The sequence below is a fragment of the Notamacropus eugenii genome, chromosome 4, assembly GCF_028372415.1.
Source record: "Notamacropus eugenii isolate mMacEug1 chromosome 4, mMacEug1.pri_v2, whole genome shotgun sequence".
NCBI classification, from domain to species: domain Eukaryota; kingdom Metazoa; phylum Chordata; class Mammalia; order Diprotodontia; family Macropodidae; genus Notamacropus; species Notamacropus eugenii.
The window spans coordinates 439,519,717-439,541,320 of record NC_092875.1 but is presented as its reverse complement, the minus strand read 5'-3'; the positions used below and the strand labels follow the sequence as shown (position 1 = coordinate 439,541,320).

At 37.4% G+C, this 21,604-nt stretch overlaps 1 pseudogene; it reads right to left on the bottom strand.

Annotated features, from left to right (window-relative positions):
- Positions 1 to 18,558: 18,558 nt before the first annotated feature.
- LOC140498635 (threonine--tRNA ligase 1, cytoplasmic pseudogene) lies at positions 18,559 to 20,697 on the bottom strand (annotated as a pseudogene).
- Positions 20,698 to 21,604: the final 907 nt, after the last annotated feature.

The following is a 21,604-nucleotide window of genomic DNA, read 5'->3' as shown; positions in this document are numbered from 1 at the left end:
AAAACCCTAAATTCTTTGTATATAGATTTTAAAAAATGACTCTTAGAAATATTGAAGTAATAGGATAAAGTAGAGGCTTACATGACAGTTTTCCATTATTGACTACATAAAAAGTTACAAAATTGGTGACATGATTTATACTTGTGATAAGACTTTTTTTTTACAAATAAAATATTAAGGAATACATCGTATCTCATTAGCTAAGCTAAAAAAGAAAATCATTCCTTTTACTTTATAAGCTTATTTTGATGATTTTCATCCTTTTAGGCAAATTAAATTTTCTTTTGGAAAAAGGAAGAACAAGAAGCCTGAAAATCTTTCCGTAAATCAGGGGCAACAGTATTTCTTTTCTCTTCAAAATATCACTCATATGTATAGAATATATTCCTAGAGTCAATTCATATTCTTTTTCTGCTTTCAGTTTACTTTTCTGGAAAGAGAAGGCAGAGATGTTTTCTAAAGGTTGCCTTGACATGCAGTTATTCCTGAAAAGAGGTCCTTTACATTTTAAATAACTTAACAAGGCTATTGAAGTTCCAAGTGATCCTGACAATCAAACACAGGGACTCTCAAACCAAAAGTGAGTACATAGTGGGTGATGGACAATCATGCAGTGCTTCTATCCTGTTATCAAACTAGTCTGAGACAGTGAACTTCTACAAACATTACAGGTAGGGAATTAGTGTCTCTTTCCCCCAGTCTTCCATTGCTTGGGAACTTCTATTTCTGTGTGACTATCTGGTGTTTTTAAGATCTGAAATTCAGTAATGCTCCAGATGGCCACGGGAATTTGCAGGGAGAAAATAAAATGGATTGGTCTCATTCTATTTGGCCCTAGAGGGAAGGACCAGCAGGAGTGAGAGTGAAAGTTACGCAGAGGCATGTTCAAGTTCAATGTAAAGAAAAGTGACTTGGTTAGAAATAACCAAACATAAAATGAGCTGTCTCAATATCATGTTCCCTTCTGTACAGATCTTAAGCAAAAGTTATATGTCCATTTATTGGGATTGCTGTGAAAGGGTTTCATTTTCAGGTAATACCATAAAGCTTATAAGAACACTTCTAACTCTGAGATTCGAAGTCCATTACTCTCCTTTCATAAAAAATTTTTTTTTAATTCTCAGGGAAAAGCATTTAAAATTGAAAATGACAGAAAGAAGCATCTTTTTCTTGTATTAGGGAAGAAGATGCCCTTTAGAATTGAACATAGAGAAGTTAGTTGATTCATTAACGATCTTGTTCCCAGTTCTGATTTCAAATACTCATAAAACGATATTTAATAGAACAGAACAATCTAGGTTCCAATTACACCTTCTTTATAAAAAGACATTTAAAACATGCTTTGCTTTTCCTGGGCTTCTGAAGAGCTATACAAAATACCAATTTGCAAGTTTGACCAAACATCACAAATAAAATTTTCTTACGGAAAAAGTAGAAACTTGGCTATAACTGACTAGGGATTCCAGTTGATGAACAAAGAACCTTTCAGTGAATCATTGGCAATAGCATTTCTTTTCTCTTCAAAATATCACTCATATATATACATATGTAGAAGGGATGAGGACACTTCTCTTGGGTATCATTGCCACTGACTTAGAAGGCAATGCTCCAAAAGAAGTTCCTGAGATGTTTCGAATGGTTGTAACCACCTGGAAATAAACATAGGACTTTACAAGGTAAATAATCCAAAGAACAAAATTCAGCAAATCTGACAGGTATTAGTTTTTTAAAAATCATTCTTGGTAGCTTATATTTCCCGTGACTCTCAGGTATCAGAGAAATTACAGGAAAAAGACTTCTTACACGGCTTATACAATGGGTCAAGTAAGTCATGGCTTCTATTTACAGAATGAAGTAATGTATCCATCAAGAAGCATTTATTAAATATTAAATGCCTATTATGTGCTAAGCACTGGCAACAAAAGGACAAAGAATTAAATGATACCTACTGGAAGTGAAAATATATATGTATTTTTATGTGTGTAAATATGAAAATATAAAATGCACAAAAATGATGATCAGTAATAGTATTGAAAGCTATTGGGGAAGAATGGGAAAGATATGAAAACCACTGGTTGTAGCAATTAAGCATTCATTAGAACAATCTCAATTGAGGTTATAGTTGTAGTTGTATATATACACACAAGTAAAGAATATATCATATACATATGCACACATACATATGCACACAATATGTATACATATATATGATATAAATATATATGTATATATATAAATATTTAATAAACATGCAAATATAGTCATATGTATATATATATATACACACACTTTGGTACAAATTTTGTTGCACTCAAAAATTATTTATTAAGCACCTTCTAAGTAAAGCAGCATATGAATTATAATATAGAGATAGATATAAATATAGTTATTGATATAAACTTTGACAGGTGGCATAGGGAATTGAGTTCTCGACCTGGAGTCAGGATGATCTAACTTTGAATCCTACCTCAGAGACTTAGTAGTTGTGCGACCTTGGGTAAGCTACATTATCTTTCTCAGCCTCAGTTTACTTCTACCTCAGAGGGTTGTTGTAAGGATTAAATAACATATGCAATTTTATATACACAAATATGTATATACATGTGTGTTTACATGTATGTATATGTGTATATAGACATATATTCATTTGTGCATAAGTATATACATATCTCTCTATATTGATATCTCTATATCTATATCTATATATATCTTTATCTGTCTATTGATCTATCCATCATCAATCTATGGTGCTTGTCTATTGTTCTTAAAGAGGACCAAAATTATATCACTGTTTTTGGGTCAAAGTACAGTGTATCCAACTGGTAAAGCCAATCAGAGCTCAGAAGACTCTACCATAGGTTGGGAATAAATATAACCTATGAATATTTGGAGTGGAGACTTCTGTAAATTTGCACATCTCAAATTTCTTTTGAGCTATGGGGATTCTGTGTTACTTCTAGTGAGGCATACATACACTTTATAAAAGTTGAAACACTTTATAAAGCTTAAAGGACTATATAAATATTAGCTATTATAATACAGACAGACTGATAGAGAGACAGACAGACAGATAGATAGAGAAATTGATTGAAATATTATTGCTTAACTGATTTTAAAATGAAAAGTCTGGAGAATAATTGTAATTAGTATAGCTTTGTAACATTGTAACTCTATAACATTACATAAAATATTTTTAAAAAATGAAAAAAGCTGTTTTCATTCCTTTCCAGCTGCACTACAGACTTTCTCCAACATGTCCCAGAAAGTTCTTCAACCTGAAGCCTCATTCTAGCCCTGGAATTCACTCATTAGAAGTAGACTCTGTCTCTGTGGCCTCTCTTTTTGAGTTTGAGGTTCTTCCCAGAACCCTTACTAAAGGAGGTCTTCCTAGGTCCTCCCACCCTTCATCCATATCTTCAATCCTCTCCAGGTTGCTTGCCTAAATTTCTCTACCATTTTATGCATCTATACCTTGATCTCTTTTCTCCATTTTCAATTTCTTTTTATATATTGTTTGCCCCTATTAGAATGTAAACTCCTTGAGGGCAGGGGATGTTGTTCTTTCTGCTTGTTTTTATGTTCCCAACTCTTAGCACAGTGTCTGGCACATGCAAATTAATGTATGCTTCATGATTGACTGACTTCTGGCAGTTGGAGACACAAAGATATTTACAAAATAGAACTTACCCTCACGAAGCTTACAATCTGATGGGGGAAAATGCACATATGTAGATAACTATGAAAGTGAAATAAATACAAAGAACAGACCTAGAGAATGTGCTATGATAAATTAGAGGAAGAAGAGAGCATTTTCTTTCTTTCTTTTTCTTTTTTAATTTATTTATTTTTAGTTTTCAACATTCATTTTCGCAAGATTTTGAGTTCCAAATTTTCTCCCCATCTCTCCCCTCTGTCCACCCCAAGACAATATGCATTGTGATTACTCCTTCCCCCTATCTGCCCTCCCTTCTATCACACCCCTCCCTTCCTTTATCCCCATGTCCTCTGTTTTCGTGTAGGGCAAGATAGATTTCTATACCCCATTATCTGTGTTTATTATTTCTCAATTGCGTGTAAAAACAATTTTAACATTCTTTTTCAAAACTTTGAGTTCCAACTTCTCTCCCTTCCTCCCTCCTCACCCATCCCTACTGAGAAGGCAAGGAATTCCATATAGGTTATACATGCATAGTTATGCAAAAGATTTTCATAAAAAGTCATCTTGTGAAAGACATTATATTTCCCTCCATCCTATCCTGCCCCCCACTTATTCTATTCTCTCTTTGGACCTTATCCTCTCCCAAAAGTGTTTACTTCTAATTATCCCCTCCTCCCATTTGCCCTCCCTTCTATCACCCCCCTCACCCCACTTATCACCTTCTCCCCTGCTTTTCTGTAATGTAAGATAGATTTTCATACCAAATTGAGTGTGCATGTTATTCCCTCCTTAAGCCAAATATGATGAGAGTAAGATTCAGTTTTTCCCTCTCACTTCCCCCTCTTCCCCTCTTTTGAAAAAACATTTTCTTGTCTCTTTTATGAGAGATAATTTGTCCCATTCCATTTCTCTCTTTCTCCTCCCAAAAAATTCCTCTTTCACCCTTTAATTTTATTTTTTTAGGTATCACCCCTTCCTATTCAACTCACCCTGTGTCCTCTGTCTCTTTGTGTGTAAACCCTCCAACTACCCAAATACTGAGAAAGGTCTCAAGAGTTATAAATATTATCTTTCCATGTAAGAGTGTAAACAGTTCAACTTTAGTAAGTCCCTTATGATTTTTCTTTCCTGTTTACTTTTTCATGCTTCCCTTGTTTCTTGTGTTGGAAAGTCAAATTTTCTACTCAGCTCTGATCTTTTCATCAAGAATGCTTGAAAGTCCTCTATTTCATTGAATGACCATTTTTTACCTTGAAATATTATACTCAGTTTTACTGGATAGGTGATTCTTGATTTTATTCCTAACGCCTTTGACTTCTGGAATATCATATTCAAAACCCTTTGATCCCTTAATGTAGCAGTTGCTAGATCTTGTGTTATCCTCATTGTGTTGCCACAATACTCGCATTGTTTCTTTCTGACTGCTTGCAATATTTTGTCCTTGACCCAGGAACTCTGAAATTTGGCAACAATATTCCTAGGAGGTTTCCTTTTTGGATCTCTTTCAGGAGGTGATCAATGGATTTTTTTGATATATATTTTACCCTCTGCTTCTAGAATATCTGGACAATTTTCCTTGATAATTTCATGAAAGCTGATCTCTAGGCTCTTTTCTTGATCATGACTTTCAGGTAGTCCCATAATTTTTAAATTGTCTCTCCTGGATCTGTTTCCTCAGTCAGTTGATTTTCCAATGAGATATTTCACATTGTCTGTTATTTTTTCACTCTTTTGGTTTTGTTTTATAATTTCCATTCTCATCTTTAAGGAATTCTTTTCTTCAGTGAGCTTTTGGATCTCCTTTTCCATCTGGCCAGTTCTGCTTTTTAGGGCATTCTTCTCATTAACTTTTTGGATCTCTTTGGCTAGTCTATTTTTTAAAGTGTTATTTTCTTCAGCATTTTTTTGGGTCTCCTTTAGCAAGCAGTTGATTGGTTTTTCATGATTTTCTTACATCACTCAAATTTCTCTTCCCAATTTTTGCTCTACTTCTCTCACTTGATTTTCAAAATCCTTTTTGAGCTCTTCCATGCCCAGAGACCAAGTCTTATTTTCCTTAGAGTCTTCTGATGAAGGAGCTTTGACTTTGTTTTCTTCTGTTTGCATGCTTTGATCTTCCTTGTCACCAAAGTGAGATTCTATAATCTGATTCTTTTTCTGGTTTTTGCTTATTTCCAGTTATTACTTGACTTTTGACCTCTTTTTCAAGGTAGTTCTCTGCTTCTAGTGGGGATGGGGTAGTATATACTGTCATCTGCTGGATTCCCCCACTATCTGTGTGCCTAAAGTTTCAGAAACTGTTGCTGTCTATGCTCCTGCTACTGCTGTGGTTGCTTTGGATTCCTCCTCCCCTCCCCTCTCTAACACCCTGGGGCAGGGGCTGGACCACTGTACTCTCCCACACTGGTCCCACAGGTTTTTTTTCCACTGACTTTCCAATTTGTCCTCAGTGTTTTGGGGTCCTGAAGTCTGGAAACTGCCTCAAGTATGAGAAATTCAGTCTCCCCAAGCTCTGCTAAGGTTCTGTTTGCGCCAGCATGCCCCACACTAGAGTATTCTCTGCCCACTGTGTGGCACAAAAAACACTTCCTGGTAACTTTCCAGGCTGTCTTTTGATGGAGATTTGCTTCACTCTGTCATTCTGTGGGTTCCGTAGCTCCAGAATTTGTTTGGAGTCACTTTTTACAGGTATTTGGTTGGGCTGCTCTAGAAAGTGCATATTGTTACTCTGCCACCTTGACTCTGTCTGCTCCCCACTCCCGCCCCCCCCCGCCCCCAGTGGAGAGCATTTTCACCAGAGAAGAATGTGTCCCTGAAGACATCATGGAGCAATTGTAAGAAAAGAGGTTTTTGAATACATTGAGATGCAGAAGAACAGAGAATTCATTCTAAGATCAGGAGATAAAAGCCAAGGGGTAAAAATGAGGTATCAGGTATCAGTTTTAGAAGTGAAAGAGATGATGTGGGCTGAGCCAAGATGGCGGAGTGAAAGCAACGACTCACCTAAGCTCCTGGACAAACTCCTCTGGATATCTCTGAAAGGAGAATCTGACCAAACTTTGGAGGTGTGGAATCCAGTGGGTGACAGACTTTGACCGATTCGGAGCCCAGGTTAGACTGGAAGGTCCACGGGAAGGATCTGTTCCGCGGGGGTAAGCCCCCAGCGCACAGCACAGCGCGGTCAGCGCAGCAGGGTGGAAGGGACCTGAGAAGCCCAAGAGTGGTGGGTGAAACCAGCGGAGCAGGAGACCAGCCAGACTGAGCTGGTGAGAGCCACTGAGTGCCAGATAACAGCGCAACAGCCCTTGAAACCTTCAGCCGGAAGACTAAACTTCAGTAAGTCACCTACTTGAACTTCCGGGAGCCAGGATGGCAGAGTGATCAGTAAATGCTCTCTCCTCCCCGCTGATGACCGTGAAAGAACCATAAAATATTTCCCCAGATAAATCCTGGATCAGCGCGAACAGCAGAAGGGGGCAAATACTCTCATAACACCATAGGCTAGAAAAATAGCAAAGGGGGATTCTTCCTACTGTGGCGGAGGCGATCTGGAAGGACAGATGACCCAAGGCAGAGAAAATTCGCACTGAGACCCAGGCAAGCCTCAGAGCCAGGAGACGAGACCCAGGAGGGGCGGGAACATGCACTAGCATTTAGGCGTGCCCCAGCCCTTCAGGGGAAAAGGGAAGACAATAGGGAAGCTGGGATCACCATCCCCTGACCTTGCCTTTGCCTCAGGTCAGCTGAGGAGATCTCCTGAGACCAGACCACCCCTCCCACACACCTAACAAGCTAACTCCAGGGTTCATCTGGGAAACAAAAAACAAAAACCTGCTTTTAGCCTCGACACACATCAGCTCAACACAAAGATCTGTACCTTCTGACTGAAAGAACCAGAAGCTACAACACTCAGCCAACATCATGAATCAGAAAAAGCAGACAAAAAGTGAAAAAACCATAGAATCTTTCTATGGGTATAAGGACCAAAACACAAACACCAAAGAGGTCAGAGCTGAGACTACTTCCATCTGAAACCTCAGAAGGGACTATGAATTTCTCGCAAGCTCAGCTAGATTACCTGGAACAGCTGAAGAAGGAAATAAAAGAAAAACTGGCCAATGATTTTAAAATTATAAAAAAAGAATTCACTGATGAGAACATCACTCTGAAAAGGAAAATTGAACAAATGGAAAAGGAAGTTCAAAAATTAACTGGAGAGAATAATTCCCTAAAAGGAAGAGTTAATCAAACGGAAAAGGAAACACAAAACCTAATTGGGAAAATTGATCAAATGGAAAAGGAAACACAAAACCTAAATGGGAAAATTGGTCGAATGGAAAAAGAAGTACAAAAATTAAATGGAGAAAATAGCTACTTAAAGGGAAAAATTGGTCAGATGGAAAAGGAGATGCAAAAGTTAACTGAAGAAAACAATACGATGAAGATTAGAATTGGGCAAGTAGAAACTAATGACTCAATGAGGCAACAAGAATCAGTCAAACAAAATCTAAAGAATGAAAAGATAGAAGAAAATGTAAAATATTTAATTGGAAAAATAACTGACCTGGAAAATAGATCCAGGAGAGAAAATTTAAGAATTATTGGCCCGCCAGAAACCCATGATGAAGAAAAGAGTCTGGACAATATCTTCCAGGAAATCATCAAGGAAAACTGCCCAGAAGTACTAGACCCAGAAGGCAAAATAGTCATCGAAAGAATCCACCGTTCCCTTCCCAAAAGGGATCCCAAACTCAAAACCCCAAGAAATATCGTTGCCAAATTCCAGAGCTATCAAGTGAAGGAGAAAATACTACAAGCAGCCAGAAAGAAACAATTCAAATATCAAGGACATACAGTCAGGATCACACAGGACCTTGCAGCTTCTACATTAAAAGATCGAAAGAATTGGAACCCAATATTCTGTAAGGCAAAGGAGTTGGGACTTCAACCAAGGATCAACTACCCAGCAAAGTTCAGCATAACATTTCAGGCAAGGAGAAAGTCATTCAATGAAATAAGGGATTTCCAGAGCTTCCTGACCAAAACACCAGAACTCAATGGACAATTTGATCTTCAAATGCAGGTCTCCAGAGAATCATAAAAAGCTAAACAGAGGGGAAAAAACAAAAACAAAAACTTGCTACTCAATTAGGGCAAACTGTTTACCTCCCTATAAGGGAAGATGATACCTGTTAATCTTGAGAACTGTGCAGCTATTATGATAAAAGGGATATATGTAGAGGGAACGGGCATAAAGTAAATGATGTCATGTCAAAAATATGATTTAAGTATGAGAAGGGATTGTAATAGGAGGTGTGAAAAGGGGGAAGCAGAAAATGGCAAATTATATCACAGGAAGAAGTACAAAACTACAGTAGAGGGAAGGAGAGGAGGGAGATGAGCATTGTTTGAGAGGTACTCTCATCTGATTTGTTTAAAGGAGGGAACAATAATCTTAAGTAGATAATCCTAACTAGCTCTAGAGGTAGTAGGAGGGGAAGGGGGAAGAAAGGGGAGGGTGGCTAAAAGGGAGCAAAGAAGCAATAAGAGTAAAGGGGAGTAAAAGGGAGGGGGGCTAAAAGAAGGAGGGGAAGGCTGCAGGAGGAGGGGGAGAAAAGTGAATACTATTGAGGAGGGGAAGGGAGACGGGAGAGCTAAAAGCAGAAATGGTGGGAAAGAGGTTGGAGGGAAATACACAGATTGTAATCATAGCTGTGAATGTGAATGGAATGAACTCTCCCATAAAATGGAGACGGATAGCAGAAAGGATTAAAAGCCATAATCCAACAATATGCTGCTTACAAGAAACACATTTGAAACGGGGGGATACACATAGGATAAAGGTCAAAGGGTGGAGCAGAATATATTGTGCTTCAGCTCATGTAAGAAAGGCAGGAGTAGCAATCCTAATCTCAGACAAAGCAAAAGCAGAAATAGATCTAATCAAAAGGGATAAGGATGGAAACTATATCCTGCTAAAAGGCACCATAGACAATGAAGCAATATCATTACTAAACATGTATGCTCCAAGTGGTATAGCATCCAAATTCTTAGAGGAGAGGTTGAGGGAGTTGAAGGAAGAAATTGATAGCAAAACTATACTAGTGGGGGACCTCAACCTCCCCCTCTCTGAACTCCATAAATCTAACCTCAAAATAAACAAGAAAGAGGTTAAGGAGGTAAATAAAACTCTGGATAAGGTAGATATGATAGATCTTTGGAGAAAATTAAATGGGAATAGAAAGGAATATAACTTTTTCTCAGCGGTACATGGAACATTTACAAAAATTGACCATGTACTAGGACATAAAAATCTCACAATTCAGTGCAGAAAGGTAGAGATAATCAATGCATCCTTTTCAGATCATAATGCACTAAAAATTACATGTAATAAAAGGCCATGGAAAGAGAAACCAAAAGTCAATTGGAAACTAAATAATCTAATTCTAAAGAAGGGTTGGGTTAAAGAAGAAATCATAGAAACAATCAACAATTTCATTCAAGAGAATGACAATAGTGAGACAACATACCAAAACTTATGGGATACTGCAAAAGCAGTTATTAGGGGAAGTTTTATATCTTTGAATGCTTACATAAATAAAATAGAGAAAGAGGAGATCAATGACTTGGGCTTGCAGTTGAAAAAGCTAGAAAAAGAACAAATTGAAAATCCCCAAGTAAATACCAAATTAGAAATACTGAAAACCAAAGGAGAGATTAATAAAATTGAAATTAAGAAAACTATTGAACAGATAAATAAAACCAATAGTTGGTTTTATGAAAAAACTAATAAAATTGATAAACCTTTGGTCATCTGATTAAAAAGAAAGAAGAAAATCAAATTACTAACATTAAAAATGAAAGGGGTGAACTCACCTCCAAAGAGGAGGAAATTAAAACAATAATTAGAAACTACTTTGTCCAACTTTATGCCCACAGATTCGATAATCTAAACGAGATGGATGAATATTTTAAAAAATACAAATTGCCCAGATTAACAGAAGAGGATTTTGAATACTTAAACAACCCCATCTCAGAAAAAGAAATTGAACAAGCCATCAATGAACTCCCTAGGAAAAAATCTCCAGGGCCAGATGGATTCACAAGTGAATTCTATCAAACATTTAAAGAATAGTTAATTCCAATACTATATAGACTATTTTTGAAAATTGGGGAAGAAGGAGTCCTCCCAAATTCTTTCTATGATACAAATATGGTTTTGATACCCAAACCAGGAAGAGACAAAACAGAGAAAGAAAATTATAGACCAATTTCCCTAATGAATATAGATGCAAAAATTTTAAATAATATTTTAGCAAAACGAATACAGCATCTTATCACGAGATTAATACATTATGATCAGGTAGGATTCATACCAGGATTACAGGGTTGGTTCAATATTAGGAAAACTATTAGCATTATCAATCACATCAACAACAAAGCTAACAAAAACCACATGATTTTCTCAATAGATGTAGAAAAGCTTTTGACAAAATACAACACCCATTCCTACTAAAAACATTGGAGAACGTAAGAATAAAGGGAACTTTCCATAAAATAATAACCAGTATCTATCTAAAACCTTCAGCAAGCATTATATGCAATGGGGATAAGCTAGATGCATTCCCAATAAGATCAGGGGTGAAACAAGGTTGTCCATTATCACCACTATTATTCAATATGGTACTAGAAATGTTACCTGTAGCAATTAGACAAGATAAAGATATTCAAGGAATAAGAATAGCCAAAGAAGAAACTAAGTTATCACTCTTTGCAGATGATATGATGATTTACCCAGAGAATCCCAGAGATTCAAGTAAAAAATTACTTGAATTAATAAACAACTTTGGCAAAGTTGCAGGTTACAAAATAAACCCACACAAATCTTCTTCATTCCTATATATTAGCAACAAAGTCCAACAGCAAGAGATAGAAAGAGAAATCCCATTTAAAGCTAGGGTAGACAGTATAAAATACTTAGGAGTCTACCTGCCAAAACAAACCCAGGGATTATATGAACACAATTACAAGACACTTTTTGCACAAATAAAGTCAGATTTAAGTAAGTGGAAAAACATTAGTTGCTCATGAGTAGGCCATGCTAATATAATGAAAATGACAATTCTTCCTAAATTAATATACTTATTTAGTGCCATACCAATTAAACTATCAGACAATTATTTTCTAGAGCTGGATAAAATAATATCAAAATTCATTTGGTAAAACAAAAGGTCCACAATATCAAAGGGACTAATGAGAAGAAATGCTTGGGAAGGTGGCCTAGCGCTACCAGACCTCAAACTGTACTATAAAGCAGCAATTATCAAAACCACTTGGTATTGGCTAAGAATCAGAGAGGTAGACAAGTGGAATAGACTTGGCACTCAAGATGCAGTAGGCAAGGAATATAGCAACCTTCTGTTTGATAAACCCAAGGACTCCAGCTTCTGGGATAAGAACTCATTGTTTGATAAAAATTGCTGGGAAAACTGGATAACAGTGTGGTGGAAATTAGGCATAGACCCATACCTGACACTGCACATAAGAATTAAGTCCAAATGGGTACATGATTTAGGTATAAAGATTGATACCATGAATAAACTGGAGAAGCAAGGAATAGTGTATTTATCAGATCTATGGAGAAGGGAAGAATTCTTTACTAAAGGAGAGATAGAAAGCATTATGAAATGCAAAATGGATAACTTTGATTACATTAAACTGAGAAGTTTTTGCACAACCAAACCCAATGCAACCAAAATCCGGAGGGATGTAATAAATTGGGAAAGAATTTTTACAGCTAAGTTCGGGGATAAAGGTCTCATTTCTAGAATATATAGAGAACTGACTCATATGTATAATCATACACGTCATTCCCCAATTGATAAATGGTCAAAAGATATGAACAGGCAATTTTCAGAGGAAGAAATTAAAGATATCTATAATCATATGAAAAAATGCTCTAAATCACTATTGATTAGAGAAATGCAAATCAAAACAACTCTGAGGTACCGCATCACACCTATAAGATTGGCAAACATGACAGAACAAGAAAACGATAAATGCTGGAGAGGATGTGGGAGAGTTGGAACACTAATTCATTGTTGGTGGAGCTGTGAGCGCATCCAACCATTCTGGAGAGCAATTTGGAACTATGCCCAAAGGGCTACAAAAATGTGCATACCCTTTGACCCAGCAATATCGCTACTAGGACTATATCCCCAAGAGATCATAAAAATGGGAAAGGGTCCCACATGTACGAAAATATTTATAGCAGCACTCTATGTAGTTGCCAAAAACTGGAAGTCAAAGGGATGTCCATCAATTGGGGAATGGCTGAATAAATTATGGTATATGAATGTAATGGAGTACTATTGTGCCATAAGAAATGATGAACAAGAAGACTTCAGAGAGGCCTGGAAGGACTTATATGACCTGATGCTGAGTGAAAGGAGCAGAACCAGGAGAAATTTGTGCACAGCAACGACAACAGTGTGCAAGAGTTTTTTCTGGTAGACTTGGAATTTTGTAATAACGCAAAAGCTTCTTATAAAAAAAAAAAATCCCAAAGGTGATTCTCAAGGCAAAATGCCTTCCACACTCAGAGAAAGAAATATGGAAGTCATTCACAAAATGTAGCAGATCATGTTTGTGTATGTGTATGTGTTTGTGTATCATGTTTTGATTTGTTATATGATTTCTTTCATTTATTTTAGTCTGACTACATAGCATGACTATAGTGAAAATATACTCAATAGGAAAGTATATGTAGAACCTATACAGAATTGTATGCAGTCGTGGGGAGGGAGTGGGGTAGTGGGGGGTAGGTGTGGGGGGGATAAAATCTCAATTGTGTGGCAGTGATTGTTAAACATTAAAAAATAATAATAATAAAAAAAGAAAGAAAAAAAAAAAGAAGTGAAAGAGACCTTAGAAGCCATTAAGTTCAGCCCCATTTTTTAAACAAATGAGATAATTAAAGTCCAGAAAAGTTAAGGGATTTGTCTAAAGTCACAGAGAAGATAATAGCAGAATTTAGATACAAATCAAGATCCTCTGACTCCATATTCAGAAAGTAATAGTCCAGAACATATAGATACACACATATACATACACAAACATACATACACATATACATATATACATACACACAAGTATACACATATGCATGTGGGGTGTAGGGTATGTTCAGGCAGGAGCAGTACCAGTACTAGTACCTTTGAAGTGATGGCTGGTAAGCCTATTTTAGGACTCTTTCACCTTTGGTGCCCACTTATTCCACTTAACTCTCACCTGTGGCTCCAAGAAGCTACCGCATGTGCAGCAGCCACACCCTGGTAAACCATTTCAGCAGAAGGGCCAAACCAGGTTGAATGAAACCAAGGATTCTCAAACCCATTGGTCAGTTAGGGAGTGTCTACCCTAAGCATGTGAAGACTTCATGTGGTGGAATGGACTAATGAGAACAATTTGTTCCAATGACCGTGAAGGCAGATGAAACAGGCAATGTGGAGTGCTTAGAGCTTGGTTAGACACCAAAGATGCCAAGGTCATCCACTGCATCCAGAGCCATCACCAGCCATCTGGACTCTGTCCTGCCACTGCACTATGATGACTCTGGAGGAGAGAGTGAGGCTGATGACTTCGTGCAATTCTGCCTCACAAATCCAATTTATGCACGAATCAAAAGACATCACTCATACCATTTCACTATTATGACTCAAAGTCCTATGGCAATAGGCAAGTGATGAAGCAGCAGGTGCGGATACACTGGGAGTTTTAGTCACAACCCTGTAAACAGGTGGCCCTGGCCATAGGGTCATTTCTCACTGGAAGCAGCAATGGGACTCAGCAGCCTCTTGGGTGTCTCAGCAGGCTTTTAAGGATCTCACTGCTCACCTCCTAGTGTGAGGAAGGGGGCTAGAACAGGTGCCCTAAACATTGCCTGCTTACCCAACACTGGCTTGATTACTGTGGCAGGTGGGGAATCCCACTATGTGGTCGAAACATAAAAAAATGTATGAAAACATCTGCAAAGATGATTCCACTCCCCATCGGCACATGGAACGTGTGCACACTAATAGACAATGCAAAATCCAGTAGCCCTGAAGAACTACTCTTGTTGCAAGACACTCAACAGGTATTGCATTCAAATAACAGCCCTGAGTGAAACAAGGTTGGCAAATGAAGACCAGCTTACTGAGGCTGGAGCTGGATGCACCTTTTTCTGAAGTGGGCAGAGTGAAGGGGAGCACCATGAAGTTGGCATGGGTTTTGCAATCAAAACCAGTCTAATCAGCAAGCTAGTGTGCCTGCCAAAAGGAGTCAATGACAAGCTCATGACAATGTGATTGCCACTCACAGGAAAACGTCATGTCACCATCATCAGTGCCTATGCTCCCACTATCACAAACCTTGAAGAAGTCAAAGAAAAATTTTATGAAGATCTAGAGACACATATATCATCAATATGCCAAAAGATGACAAGCTTATAATTCTGGGTGTCTTTAATGCTAGAGTAGGCTCAGACTACCAGACTTGGCAGGGAGTCCTAGGGAGGAATGGAGTGGGAAACAGCAACAGCAATGGTCATTTACTGCTGAAGACTTGTGCATCACATGACCTTCTCATCACCAACACTGTCTTCCATTTACCTAAATTCAATAAAACTTCATGGATGCACCCTTGCAGCAAACACTGGCATCTAATAAATTATGTGATTGTAAGGAGCAGAGAAAGACAAGATGTGAGAGTGACAAAGGCAATGTGTGGAACCGTCAGTTAAAACAAATGGAGAAGTTTTGAACGTTGTTGATAAATTCACTTACTTTGGCAGCGTACTTTCCAGGGATGTACACATTGACAATGAGGTTGATGCACACATTGCCAGAGCTAGCTCAGTGTTTGGGAGACTCTGAAGAAAAGTTTGGGAGAGAAGAGGTATTAGATTGACTACCAAATTGAAGGTCTACAGAGCTGTTGTGCAGACCTCATTGTTGTATGCCTGAGAAACATGGACAGTCTACCAACGTCATGCCAGGAAACTGAATCTTTTCCATTTGAACTGTCTTAGGAAGATTCTGAAGATCACCTGGCAGCATAAGATACCAGACACTGAAGTCCTTGCTTGAGTTGAGCTGCCAAGTTTTCAAACTGTGCTTCAGAGAGTGCAACTTCGATGGGTTGGCCATGTTGTTCTAATGCCAAATGTATGCTTGCCAAAAAAGATTATTTTATGGAGAACTTGCATGGGGCAGGTGATCACATGGTGACCAGAAGAAATGATACAAGGACACTCTCTAGGTCTCTCTCAAGAATTTTGAACTTGACTTTGCAACATGGGAGACACTGGCACATGACCACTCAGCATGGCATGCCCACATAAGGAAATGTGCTGTGCTCTTTGAGCAAAGCAGAATTGAGACAGTACAAAGTAAACACAGGATGTGCAAATTTGGGATATTCACCCCAAATATTCACATGGACTATCTGTGCCCAACCTGTAGTAGAGCATTCCGACCTTGTATTGGTCTGATCAGTCTCAGTCAGACACGCTGAAATTTCACTTTACAATGGTGATGTAATTTTGGTCCTCTTCAAAGACGAAGGACAACAACCAACCAACCAACCAACATATGCATACATACGTACATGCATACATACATCCATACCTATATTTATATATCTATAGATTTCTATAGATATATGAAATAGGCAAGTATGGAGAAGGGGCAGATAGGGAAAAGGAAATAGGTTTTGTTTTTGACATGTTGAGTTTGAAATGCCTATGTAACATCCAAGTATATGTGATCAATAGACAATGTTAATGTGAGTGGTATTAGAACCCAAAAGAGAAAACAGTGATAAATAAATAAACTTGGGAGTTTCATCAGAGGAGTGATGAAATCTCCAAGATAATATATTGAGAGAAAAGAGAAGAGGATTCAGAACAGAGCTTGGATTGAATTATGGTGTTATTTTAAAAGCAATTTCTTTTCCAACCTCTTCCTTTGGAATTTTGTTAGTAATATGTAAAAATAAGATTATTTTGTCCACTTATTTTTACCCTGATATTTTACTGAAGTTATTACAATTTTTCTTTTCAGTAGCATTTTCTAAGCAAACCAAATCATTTTATAGCTAGAGATAATTTCATTAACTCTACCTATATTTCTTTCTTCTTTTAAATGTAATTGAGATTCCAAACTCTATTGTAAATAATGATACCAACCGGTGATTCTTAACCTAAAGTATTAATTTTAGTAAATGTGGAATTGTTATGATTATTATGATTTTTTTCGTAGATTTCTCCTGGCATTCTTTTAGCCCCTAGTATTTCTTCATTGTACAAGGAACATTTTTTTATTCATTTTTCTTTCTGCTAATTTCTCTTTTGAAGATTTCTTTTTGTCTCTGTATAGTTGTCTTTTTACTATGCATGAAGCATTTCTTACAATTTTGAGATAAAGAGAAAGCAAATTTACATACAGCTTCTAACTCAGACATGTTAGTTGAAGTCTCCCACTTCCCATTTTATTGTGCAAACACAACATGACTCCTAAAAAAAAAAAAAAAATTAAAGTCCCTCAAAATCATGTCCCAACTTCCTTTCTCATAAGTTTTGCAAATATTCCTAAAACTACTCAGTACATATCTGTCATTAACTAGCTCTATGACCTTAAAGAAGTCATATAACCCTGTTGTTTCCATATTCTCATTGATACTACATTATGTGTTTACCTTATACCATGCAACTTCCAATGACAGAAGAATATACAACTATTTTGAAGCTATAAATGTTCTATGCAAATGAAAAGTGTTATTAATTTTCTATGATTTCACATTTTATCAAGTATTATTTATGGATTTGAAAATATGTTCTTTTGTCTTCCAGGCAAACTTTTTCAGTCCTAAGGCTACTTTATTTTAGTTTTCTTCCTAGAGACTCATTTCTGAATGACAAATGCAGTTAAGTGATAAACTTTAAGCATACTTTGGAAATGTTTTTATAAAAGGCGCCAGTAAATTCCTTAAATAAATGCTAGACTACACTTCAAATGGTGAGTGAAATATCCATATGGTAATGTTATAAAATAGATCCTGCTGTGTTGTAATGTACAATAATATTTTTCTCCTAGAACTATTTAGAGATAGTGTTAGATCTTTAGAGCTGGAAGAGATCTTCAACAACAGTCATTCTAAAATGATAGTTATTGACAGATAATTTGTTAATCTATATCTGGGTTAAAATCCCAGGTGCAAGCAGCACTTATTAACTATATGATTTGGGAAAGTCACTGAAATTCCTTTTTTTTTGAGCTTCAATTTCCTCATCTGTGAAGTAGAAATAATAATGCTTATACTACCAAACTTACAGCATAGTCATGAGAAAAGACTACAAATCTTGAAAACCATGTAAATTGGGTTATTTGGAAGCAAACATAGTACAGTATCAAATAGTCAAATGAGGGCTCAAAGACTGCCCTGATTCTAACTCTCTGTGAGACCTTGAATAAGTCTCTTAATATTTCAGAATCTTGGTTCATGATCTGTAAAATAACAGATTTAGAAAAATGACCCATAGGTTCTCCTCTAGTTGTGATCTATTATCCTTTGTCCCTTTGATTGTTTTTGGTGAGGGATGTTAGGCTGTTGTTAATGGCATTAGACCACAAGCAAGTCAAAACTCAATTGTACTTTTCTTTTTTTTTTTTATTAATCAAATGTTTCAAGTATAGGAGGCTCCCCCTAAAAAGTCATCTCAAATCCTGAGCAGGCAGTGCCAAAACTGACAGGTTATACAATCTGTACAAATTTAATGTTATTTGGAAAAACAAAAAAACCTGCTGTTCTTTTGATACTGAACCAATTGGGGGGCTGGGGCAGGGAGGAGAGGAAGTCTGTTAAAACTCTTCTTCTGCTTGCCTGCTTCAAGACTGCTTCAGCTGCTGCAGCCTTTCAGTTTTTTCAGACACCATGCGTTCTCCGTGCACCTTGTTATCTCTTGTGTGGATATTCACAGTTCCACTGGCTTTCTCTTTTTCACCAACAACTAGAATGAAGTTATATTGTGCTAGCTGTGCATGTCTGATCTTCTTGTTCAATGTACAGCCTGGATCCAAATCAACATCAGTCACTAATTTAGAGTCATGGAACTGTTGTTGTACCTTTTGGGCATATTCATCACATGTTGGTCCCACTGGTACCACCATAACCTGCCGAGGAGACAGCCAGAAAGGCCATTTGCCTCCATAGTTTTCAGTTAGGATTGCAATCATTCTTTCCACAGATCCCAAAACAGCTCTATGAATAATTACTGGCCTTTTTTTATCACCACCATCATGACTTACATAAGTGAGATTAAATCTAACTGGCAGTTGAAAATCTAGTTGAATTGTTGCACACTGGTGGTATCGACCAATAGCATCTTCAATCTCAATGTCAATCTTTGGTCCATAGAATGCTCCATCCCCAGGGTTTAACACCCACTTCTCACCAAATTCATTAAGGCTGCTCTCAAGCTGCTTTTCAGCTTGATTCCATACTTCAATATTGCCAAGGAACTTTTCTGGGCAAGTTGAAAGGTTTAATTTAAAGGAAAATCCAAATACATCATACACTATCTGCAAGAAGTCCAAACAATTCTTTATCTCCTCTTCAATCTGCTCCATGGTACAGAATATGTGAGCATCATCCTGCTGGAATCTCTGTACTCTTGTGAGTCCTGTGAGAGCTTCTGATAGCTCATTTCAATGAAGTACCCCAAAGTCAGCTATTCACAGAGGTAACTCCCTCCAAGATCTGGGCCAATGATCAAATAAAAGACAGTGTCCAGGGCAGTTCATGGGCTTCAGAGCAAATGTCTCTTTCTCAACTTCAAAAGAGAACATGTTTTCACTGTAGTGCTGCCAGTGTGCTGAAGTCATCCAGAGTTTGCTATTATAGATATTTGGGGAGACAACCTCCTGGAACCCCCTTTTCCTATACACACTCCTAATGAATTCAATAAGTGTATTATAGATGTGGGCTCCTTTTGGCAGGAAAAAGCAACTTCCAGGCCTGAGTTCATGAAAGAAATAGAGTTCCTGATCCCGGCCAATCTTTCAGTGATCTCTATTTTTTGCTTCCTCTTGGAATTTCTCCCACTCTTTCAACATTTTGGGGTCTAGGAATGAAATGCCATAAACTCTTTGAAGAGTTTCCATATCAGCTTTGCCTTCCCAATATGTAGATGAATTCTTGTGAATTTTCAAAGTCTTAATCTTGCCAGTATGCCTTACATGAGGACCCCTGCACAGATCTATTAAGGGACCACACGTATAGACTATAGTAGTTGGAGTATTCACTTTTTCATTCAAGATCCAACATTTGAATTTATTGTACTTAAACATTTCAAGCAAGGTTTCTTTCTTAACTTCTAGTCTTTCAAATAACTGTTTCTCTTTAATGATTTTCTTACACAAAGCCTCCAAAGCAGAGAAATCATTGCTAGACAGGCCTCCATTCTCAAGGTACATGTCATAATAAAAGCCATTTTCTGTTGGTGGACTGTAACACAAACATCCACCATACACTCTCTCCATGGCCTTACCATGACCTTCTTCATCCTCAAACTTCAGAAGCTCCAAGGTACAGTCGTCTTCCAGAGGGTGGTCTACATCCCAAACGACTTTATTTACTTTGGCAATTACTGTGTTATCAGCTAGACCTTGACTAATTCCACAAGCCACTTGGTATGGAGTAGTTTTCCGGGATTCAGCATCAACTTGTTTACCATCAGGTAAGGTGACTTTAATTGGCTGACTATCTTTTGAAGCTTTTTCTAACATAATGGTGTCATGTTCTGCTTTAAGTTTATTATACATCTCAAGACATGTGTTGATATATTCAGGCCAAGGATTCAACTCCATTCGACCTCCATCAGCAGATCCTTCTTTATTTTTCTTTTTTCCTCCTTCTTTTTGATTTTCTTCACTTCTACCTAACGGCTTCTTGTCCCCACTCATTTTCCCTATGGGATCAACTGCCTCCTGAGACATCATCAGAAGTTACAGGGGCAGGAAGTGGCAAGACCAGAACAGACAGACTCTCTAGAGAAAGGGAAGAAAGTAGGCGAGGAGGCCACTGGGGCATGCAAAGTGTACTCTTCTTTTTAAAAAAATTAAGATCAGTGACTCTTACATTGGATATTGACTTTGGAACAAAGAAGGTATAATTTCCTTTTCAACCCTCAGTGGTAATAAGGAGCTGATCATAAAGATTCTAGCATTAAAAACTAGACAATGAAGGTGTATCATCAGGCCATCTCCTCTGGTGATTGCCTGAAGAGCAACTTGAAGACCCCTGCTTTTTATTCTCTCCTTGTCACAACAAATAAAGCAGCTTTTCTCTTTCTTCTCTATTAAATAGAGAAGACTCAAAAAATGGAGGTTAGGTGGGAAACAGGTTAGCAGGGAGAAAAGAATAACTCTTAAATCAGAACTCTATGTTTTAAACTCTTTCTCTGTCACTTGCTACTTATGGAATCTTGAGTAAATCAATTCACCTTTCTGGGCCTCAGGTTTCACATTTGTTAAATTAAAAGTCTGTTCTATATGGCATTTAATGTACCTTCCAATTAGTGATCCTATAAAATTGGACTATGATTTTGGGGGACTTGATTTTTTTAGGAGATGCGTGTCTGCGTAATAAAAAGTAAAGTGGAAGACTTCTAGTAGTATGTCTGGGTAACAAGCTATATATACATTTGGCTTTCATTTATCTCAAAATGTTAAGACATTCTTCAATATATCTCAAAATGGTAAATCTCTTTTCAGACTTCCATTTTATGGGAAGCAGCTTTGTTCCTCTACTCTGAAGAGTTGAGAGACAGCTCACTCTCACAATTCATATCAAGATATGTCCAAGAGAACCATTTTGCAGATGAGAAAATTGATACTCAGAGATGTA